Source organism: Arvicola amphibius, chromosome 9 (genome assembly GCF_903992535.2).
Source record: "Arvicola amphibius chromosome 9, mArvAmp1.2, whole genome shotgun sequence".
Classification (NCBI taxonomy): Eukaryota; Metazoa; Chordata; class Mammalia; order Rodentia; family Cricetidae; genus Arvicola; species Arvicola amphibius.
In genome coordinates, this window is record NC_052055.2 from 23,680,481 (window position 1) to 23,689,902 (window position 9,422).

Consider the following 9,422-nt stretch of genomic DNA (forward strand, 5'->3'; position numbering starts at 1 on the left):
CCTTAATTCATTGTCTTCCAACCTCATCGGTTTTAACATTAGACATTCCTCAGAGTACCTCAGCGATATTTCAGTTTCCTCAGTACTGGATAACCACACCCATCTTCACACTTTCTAGATTTGGCCTTCTCAAACAGTCAGCAATTTCACAGTTGCATATCTATAAAACACTAAAATGAAAAATTTTAGCTCATTATCTTCTGTGCTGCCATTTTGTGTGACTATGCCCTTTCCAATCCATGATGTGGAATTCCATTCATCCTCAGAAGCTACTGGTGGGGTCTGGGAGTCAGCAAAAAACCCTTAATAATCCCCCTGTCCTTGCCTATCTATCATTACCTTTGTAGATTTAATTTTCCTTAGGAAAACAGCTGTGAATTTTGTAAATACTTAATATGCAGATAATGGTTTGCAAGGGGTACAACTATTTTGTCTGTTGAGTCAATCACTTCTTAGCCTTGAGCAGAGTACATAAGCTCAGCTTCCTTTTCTGTTAAATAAAGAAACATACCAAAGTTGACATCATTTTCTCGGAAGGGTTTCCCACCACTGACATGGCTAATCTTTAGTATTTTATTTGAATGTTTATGTAATTTCATAGCAGCTACATCTCTGACTATTCTAATGGTCTTGGCTGCTTTCTCATTTGTATCACTGAAAATACTATAAGGTTAAAGGTATCTACCAGCCAAGAGTAAAATTTTTAAATAGAAGCATGTTAGTTGTAGAAGGAAAAGAAGACACAAAACAAAGCTGTCCTCCAAAATCAACATTGAATTTTTTCCTTCTTATTTTGCCATAACCTTGAGTCCCAGTGACTCATGAAGTCCAACAGAATGTATAATGAACTGTGTTAGTAAAATGAAAACAATCTTCAAATGTTTGTCTGCTTGAGGATAAACAATACATTTCATTACAAGGCCTACGACTACATTTAATGTCAAGGATAAGCTGACTGATGTAGCAATTTCTTTCTGTGAGAAAATAAAGGGATTTCTTTTCTCTTCTTGCTCTCTGCATGTATAAATGAATCAATGTAAGTGCAGAACCATGTTCACCTACTCATTGACAGTTACTGAGCATGGTTGACATGGGGACTGAGAATATTTACTCCACGTGTTTGTGTGTGTTTATGTGGGTCTCTGGGTCTCTCTGCCTCTCTCTCTCTCTCTCTCTCTCTCTCTCTCTCTCTCTCTTTCTCTCTCTCTGAGTGTGTGTATGTGTATGTAGTGTAGAACTTAGAAGTCCAAGTGTATCCCAACAGTAAACATATCTATTGTTTTTAAATCACTGCAACCGTCCCTATTTCATTGATCTCTAGAAAAGCTATACATTTTGCTGTTATTGGATTTTGTAATTTAGTGCACATGTTCCTTCCAGATTCATATGTTGGGGGAATAATGCAATTAGAATTGCTGATACAGAATATGTTTTCCTGTTAATCCTAGATATGAGCCTAGAAGATACCAGAATTGATTTCATAAATGTGGAGGTTAATCTGCAATATGCAAATGAAATAAAAGAGAAGATGCATAGAAGAGAAGCAGGGAGAAAAACACATATGACATGAATGAGAAGATGTAGGATGGGGTATGGGACAAAGACATGGGATTTGATTTTTATTATAAATAAATTCAAATGATTTAGGGAATATCACAAAAGTATGACAAAGGCAGAAAGAGGCATGCTATCTCTTCTGAAAAGTGGACTGTTGAGCCAGATTAGGAGACATTTCAGAAAGAAAGGCAAGTATATGCACAGGCATGAAGATTGAGGGGCCACATGCATCTCAGTATATCTGGAGGGAGAGCTGGCTGTGGAGAGGTGATATGAATGGATATTGTTGAGGAAATAATGACAAATCCTGGAAGCCTCACGTGACAAGGAAACAGTAATATAACAAACATTATCTCTTGTATGATGAGCCACTGGAGAATTTTGAATAGTGGAGTGACCTGAAAGTTCATTGGGTTCACCTTGGGACACAGAGAATTAGAAAAATGATACACTAGCTGGAAGAAGGTGAGGTTGCACTAAGGCTGTGCTAGAAAACTCTAAGAGGTCTTTAAACAAATCAGTTATTTAATGCACATTACATATTCTAATATCTGCAATCTCCTTAGCAGTTACTAAATATTCATTACATGCATAAATGTGCATAACACAGAGTATAGATTCTTGGGACAGAAGACTATATAGCGTCTACAGCTAGAGTGGTTGGGTTTATAGGAAGCTCTACTATGGACTATGCAAGCAGTCTGAATTACTTCCACTGCCTATCCCTCTGTGTCCTCATCTGACCAATGGAGATAATCTTGACACTCATCCTGCAATTTTGCTGCAACAACAAATGAAGAATACAGAATAACAAAGTTCCTGGCAAAATACAGCTGTGGTTATTCTACTTTTTATCATTTTGTCAAATCTTTATAGTAGTTAGATAGCAATAGCGACTGTGACATTTTTTATTTGATTGATGGAGAAACTGAGGCTCTGAGAAGCCATATAGTCATTTACACAGGCAGTTAGCAGCAGAATTAGGATAGAATTAGTCATTTCTTTTCACTTGGAGAACAGAGAAAGTTCTACAGAACTAACTAAATAAATAAATAAGAAGCCTTCCAGGAATGTGTATCATTACAAGGGACTAAAGTCTGAGATATTTGGGAATTGACCAAGCCTTTCTCAGATCAGGCTCAGGGAATTGTTAAAACACTAACACTGGTCTGTGTGTGTGAAAGCATCAGCTACAGCTTCCTTCTCCTTGCTGTAGACAGTCTGAGATTGCTACCCTACAGAGATCTCCTACTGAAACTAGCCATGTCCTCCCTGTGGCACTGTACATAGTGAATGTGCTGGGGTCCCAGGTTGCTTGCTTAGTAGGTATTCCCCAAGACTAGAATAAGCAGAAGCCACCCAAACCCAGTTTTTTTGTGCATATGTCTTTGTGTCTATCCTTCCTTCAGTCCCTCATCTTCTATGTCAGACTTCCAGAACCAAGAGATATTGGACTGTAGATGGAGCAGCAGGGCTGCGTCCTGCCACCTGGCTAGCTTTACACCCAAAATAATTACACAGAAACTGTATTCTTTTAAACACTGCCTGGCCCATTAGTTTCAGCCTCTTATTGGTTAATTCTCTCATCTTGCTTTAACCCACATTTAGTAATCCGTGTAGCACCACGAGGTGGTCGCTTACCAGAAGAGATCTTAGCCTGCATCCATCTCAGAGAGGAGAGGCATGACGGCTGACTATGGTGACTGCCTGAAGCATCTGCCTTCTCTCTCCCAGAATTCTGTTCTCTCCACTCTGCCTACCTAATTTTCTGTCCTATGAAAGGGGCCAAGGCAGTTTCTTTTTTTGGGTTTTTTTTTTGTTGTTGTTGTTGTTGTTTTTTCCTTTTTTCGAGACAGGGTTTCCCTGTAGTTTCTAGAGCCTGTCCTTGAACTAGCTCTTGTAGACCAGGCTGGTCTCGAACTCAGAGATCTGCCTGCCTCTGCCTCCCAAGTGCTGGGATTAAAGGCGTGCGCCACCATTGCCCGGCTCCAAGGCAGTTTCTTTATTGACCAATGAAAGTAACACATAGACACTCCTCCATCATTGGACATGACATTTGCCTCAGAATCCAGTGTTTTAACTTCTGGTAAATTACACTCCCCTTGCCCAGGTTAGTGGTCTTCTCTATGAAGATTTTGTTCTACTTCCTTCAGAGCAAGTATACCTTTTCTAAGCATATTCATACAACGTGCATTTCTCCTTATCTTCTTGGTACACTTCCATTGGAGGCATTTAAAGACAAGCTTAAGAGTTAAGAATAATAACCATAGGATCTCCGTGACTCTGGGCCACATAGGATATCCGAGAGCAGTTTCGATGATGGTCCAGCAATGATGGTGTACCAGAAACTAGTGGCCTTGAACCAGACCAACGACTCATTGTAATGAACATTTAGCTGGTGGGGTTGATTGGACAAATTGGATATACTGTGTGACATGCCGCAGCTCGCTATGCCACTAGGATACAGGAAGAGGTGCTGGAAAAATGGCAAAGGGGTGGGTTTTGACTGCTTGTTTTGTTTTGTTTTTTACTAATATAGAGAGACTAATAGTTGAGCAGGATTGGGGTGAGTGGTGTGAAATTTATAAAGAATAAATAATTATGTTTAAAATAAAAATATTTCAACCTCTAAGTCATATTTTAATTTCACTAGCTAGCACACAGTTTAGAAGAAGTTTCACTGGGAACCAGAGATAAGAATTAGTAATATCAAGCAAAAATTGGTAAGACAAAGGAGGTTAGCCTGGCAGAGTTGGTGGCTTCATTGTTTCTTTCACTGCTCATGATAAGGATGCTTCTGTCCATCACTTATTAATAATTATACTTTATCTAATTAACTGGAAAGTCACAGTGCAAGAGCTAGGGCTAGGAAGGAAGGCAAGACAAAACCATGAGGACCAAATCAGACTTGTGGATTTGTGATTTCTCCTCTACCTTTCAGTCTATTGCCTAAAGGCCACAGAGCATGTGAGAAGGAAATGGATGTGGAGACAGTGGTTTATCTTGAGGGTACGTGCATCCCATCAGAGTTTCAGCTCCTTCCCACTACACCACGAAGAATGAAAAGTTATATTTTCCTACAGCCCGTCTTATAGATGTCTGGTTACCATACGTTCCTATTTGTTAGATAAAAGAAGAAATAATGAAGAAAGATAATTGTAACAGAGATTTTGTGTTTGCTGGCACAGGAAAAATGTTAAAATTTGTACACAAGTGTGAAAAGAGGATATAACAAATGCCATAGTATAACAGACTGTGTGCAAGCAGATACATGGAAATTTTCGTAGTAAATATAATCACAACGATAATCTATAAGCAGTTGAGTGAGCGAATGGATGAATACAAGGCTAAGGGAGCCTCGAGAACAGATGGACACAAATGAGCATGTGAACAAATGACTGTATTTTGCATGTGTTCTCAAGGATTAAGTAATTTCCATAAGATGCCAAGCGCACATCTTGGGCTCACACAGCACAGGACTCCAGCGTGCTAAACAGAAAAAAATACACTACATTGTTTTCTCCAGAGAAACAGCTGCTGGTCATGAGCCGTAACTTTTTTCCTTCATAATGGAATGTGCATTGAGAGAAAACTCAAACACACCACAGAATTTAACCATGCCAAATGGCTCTGCCTCTCTCTGGGCCTCACAGGGGGATGGCCTGCCAAGTAACACGGCTTAAGAGTCCAAGGATTACCCAATCTTAAATTGGTCACTGTGATAGAGTGGATCATGTAGACTGGAAAGGAGAAGTCTACCTTAATAATCTTTCCTATTAAGGAAAAATAACTTTTCCAATAAATTTATGAAAGGTAGAGTAGAAACTGATGAGATTATAATAAACTACAATGTACTTATATAGTTTTTTTTAAAGAAAAGGTAATGTAGATTATGGTTATAGTAGCAAGTGCATTTACTACTGATCTATCTCACTGAACCAGGGGCTGATTCTTTTCCACAGCTACTGCCTTCTCTGCTTACAGGCTACATTAGATGGTCCTATGTTTTTGCCCATTGATGTTATATCTTGTTGCCTTTAGCTATTTGTCTCAAACTTCTAAGCTACAGTCTCCTTGTAAGCAAAAGATATGATGCTCCAGTTCACTGCATGATCTCCAGGCTGAGCACAAACAGTGAATGAAGTATACATGTGCACTTGGATGAATACGTTAACAATAAATGGTGAAAGGTTAAACATTGAAACATTGTGCTTATTACTTCTTGACCTCAGCAAAATGCCCGAAAATTTTTGACCCTTTTTTTTCCAGCATAAATTCTCTGGCTTTTTTGTGCTTTATTAAGAAAAATTGTGAGCCCAGGTGGTTTCTATGAAAACAGAAACATACAATAATATTCATGAGCTTGGATTGGTCATTATTATTCATTATTGTCTTTTTCTGCAAGGCATACTGCCCTCAGCATAAAGAGAAAAGAAGAGAAAGATCTCTGAATCCCTTGCAGGATAGTTTAGGGAAAAGGCTAGCTGACTGCTTGCTTAGCGAGAATTTCTCTGAATTTGATTTCTGTCAGCCCTATTAGACTGTACCTTCCAAGAAGAGCCATTTGTTTTTGAAAACAAATTGTTCCCTGTGTTCTGCTGTTACTTAACTGACCAGCACCATCTGCTCTGCCGTTATGCTCAATTTGAGTCAGGAGGAAAAGGATTCTTTCTGTTTTCGCAGCCCGAGGAAAATGACAGGTTCTAAGAAAAGTCAAGAAGGTGGAAGATCTAGGTGGCCGGTCCATGCCTTTTATTCTGCCTACCCCCGTTTTGTCAAGTCAGATGGGGATTCAATTTGGCCCAGAGCCAAGAGTGATTCTAAATGCCACACTGTGCTCTGAGCTGTCTGATCTCACATGCCATCCCAGAAATACAAGCTGAAAAGAAGACGACTCTGTTCAGCTATCACAGAAATCCTCTAGAGGACAACGTGCTTCATATCACAAATGGGGAATTGGTTAATCATCTTGCCCAGGGTATTTATAAAACGACCTGAAATCTACCTATGTAATTTTGTGGATTTTTATGTGTATGGGGGGAAAGGAGGAAAGGCATATAGTTCAGTAGTAGAGTTCTTGCTTAGCATGTATAAAAGGCCCCAAGTTCTGTCCCCAGCATTTCAAAAAGGGAGAAGAGGGAAGAGAGCAACAAGGTAATTGTGTATTTGTCTTGGGTGTAACTAAGTTTCATGTATTTATGCAATGGATGACACACACTGGAGGAGTAGACAGTTGATAATACACACACACACACACACACACACACACACACAGAGAGAGAGAGAGAGAGAGAGAGAGAGAGAGAGAGAGAGAGAGAGAGAGAGAGAGAGAGAGAGAGAGAATTATAAACCAACCAACATGGTAGAGCGCCTTCTAAACATTCCTAAAACCAGATAATGGTCAAAGCACTATTCGTTAGCTTCTGAACAAACATTTTTTTTTTCTTGGAAGTTAACAATTTAATAAAATCTGACCTTCAATTTCATAGAAAAACAAAGCCTTTCAATTTTAGCATTGATATCAGTAGAGACAACTGGTGCCAAGAACCAAGAGTGAGAAGTGGTACCCACTGTGGCTGCTCTCAATTTAGCAAAGGCTGTTCTTCCTGAGTGACTTACGCTCTTAGTTCCTGGCTTCCATTTTTATCTACCTATATACATCTATTCCTGTGTAATGTATACAAATGCATATGTGCATATATATATATATATATATATATATATATATACATAGACATCTACATCTAGCAATCTATATATCTATATATCACTCATTTGTTTCATTTCTTATTACAGGAGACAGTGAATTTGGAAATTTTATAAATATAATTTTTTTCTATTAACAGTAGAGGAAGAATATCTACAGGAAAATATCAAGTGGATAGCAGAAATCCAACTCTAATGTGTTGACTGATGTTTGGCAGCACAAATTCAGCTCCTTCTGTCTGTACCTTAATGTGTTGGCTGCTTAAGGGCATTTCCCACTCTACAGCTTCAGCACTGAGGGAGGTAATTACACATGTCAGCAAGGTCAACAACATGGGTTCAAAAACCCATGTTTTAACTGAGTAGTTCAATTTGGTACTTGTCTGAATTACAAAGACATTTAATAGGTTATTGAAAGAATTAAGAGTCTCCTGGACGATTCACTAAAAGCCACAGACAACACTTCAAAAAAAAGAAGCAGTGTTGCTAATATTAGCAGTATCTAGCTCTCACACTGAAACTAAACTCTAGCCATTCATTCATGAAACAAACACTTGATTAGATACATGTGTAAGACAACCTTTCCTGATTAGCAAATAAATGCTACCCTTGAGTATTAGGATTTAATAATAATTTCCAAAGTCTGAATAATACTGACTCTGAAGGTTTGTCGGGCTTCAAATGTCCTTAAGGTTTTTTGATGAGTTAAGTGTAAATGAATAAAAACCATATGTATAAAGTTCTCTTGAAGTACATGTGGGTTTAAAAATTGAGAGAAAAAAGACTTGGCACATATTAGCTTTGCAACCTGCCAAACCCAAAGCATTTGAAAATACAGCTACAGACATTAAGAGAATCCCAAAGTCTGGTGAGGTTCATCTGTCCTTTAAAGAGTATGTGTGTAGCTTTTGAAATGTTTAAGACTAGATATTCTTCTAAAATATTACTGAATGCTTATTGATAACATGCCATTTTGCATACACAGTCTCTCTCTCTCACACACACATATATACATATACATACATACATACAGGTATACATGTGAATACATTTTGTCTCAGGCTCCATTCAAGCTTCAGCAAATATCAACCCCAAATGGCCTCTTGTAACTTTAGCAATATAAGCTAAAAAGCATTCCCAGATCCTCAGGCACGCAGCACACCCAGCATGGACTTGGAATGGAAGGGGTATTCAGTAGTGACAAATTTATTAGCCTCTATTTACAAACCCTTTAGTGATATGCCATCACCATGCACATCACATTAAACCTGGGTGTTCTATACTCCTGGTGTCTTTCTGAAGCGATTCTTACTTAGAGAACTTTTATTTTCCATTTTTTTCTCAGATTCATATGCACTATGACAAGACTGTGCAAATTCCCACCATACTGCCTACAAAAAAGCCTCACTTCTACCTTTCTTGATTGAACAGCTGCTCTTGTGCTTATCCTTTCTGCCTAGATTCCTTCCCTGCAATCGCCTTTGCCATGAAGACTCCACCAATAAACATCAGCTTCTCATGACCTCTCTCAGCCCTTCTTTAAAGTATCAACCACACTGAATAGCTCTAGAAAACCACTCAAAGTCTTTAGTCTTCCTACGTTCACAGCTTAGATTTCTCAGCATTATGAAAGTAAAAAAAAAATCATCAGGAGAAAAAAAAAAACCTCACGCATCCTATCTTCTCTCCAATCACTTTGAGTACGGACCTGAGTGTCCAGATGAAAATCAAATAGCGCATTCATTCCTTTACTATTAAATCTGAACCAGTGAAAATAACTGAAAGTAAATATAAAATAAAGTGAGGCAATGAGGTAAAACATTAACCCCACTTGGGGCATGTTGGGGCAGATGAACAGCAAGTACCTGATAAATGAGTTATTGTGAATGGAAAAGTAGAAATAGTGCATGAGTGGGCTTACTTTAGCACTTGAAAAGAGTGGGGCTATTGCCCACACAACAAACATTTTCAGAATCGGTTTAATACAGCCATGCTGAGGATCCGACCTGTCCTTTTAGTTTGTGTCTTTTCTGCTTGCCTAGCATATATTCTGACTCAGCCATATGCTTGTGGATTCTTGCATATGTGTTTGTTTATGCCTCTGTCCTATGAAAACATTTGAGCACTGTAAAGTTCATTCATTCGTACTTTAAATGCTC

At 38.6% G+C, this 9,422-nt stretch overlaps 1 long non-coding RNA gene across 2 annotated transcripts in view; it reads right to left on the reverse strand.

Moving 5' to 3' along the window:
* The window catches only part of LOC119823866, a 48,934-nt gene extending 39,924 nt beyond the window's left edge, over positions 1 to 9,010 (reverse strand). For both annotated transcript variants that reach the window (XR_005286992.1, XR_005286993.1), the window contains exon 1: positions 8,935 to 9,010. This is a non-coding gene — a long non-coding RNA (uncharacterized LOC119823866). The remainder of the gene's footprint in view (positions 1 to 8,934) is intronic.
* Between the last annotated feature and the right edge of the window lie 412 nt (positions 9,011 to 9,422).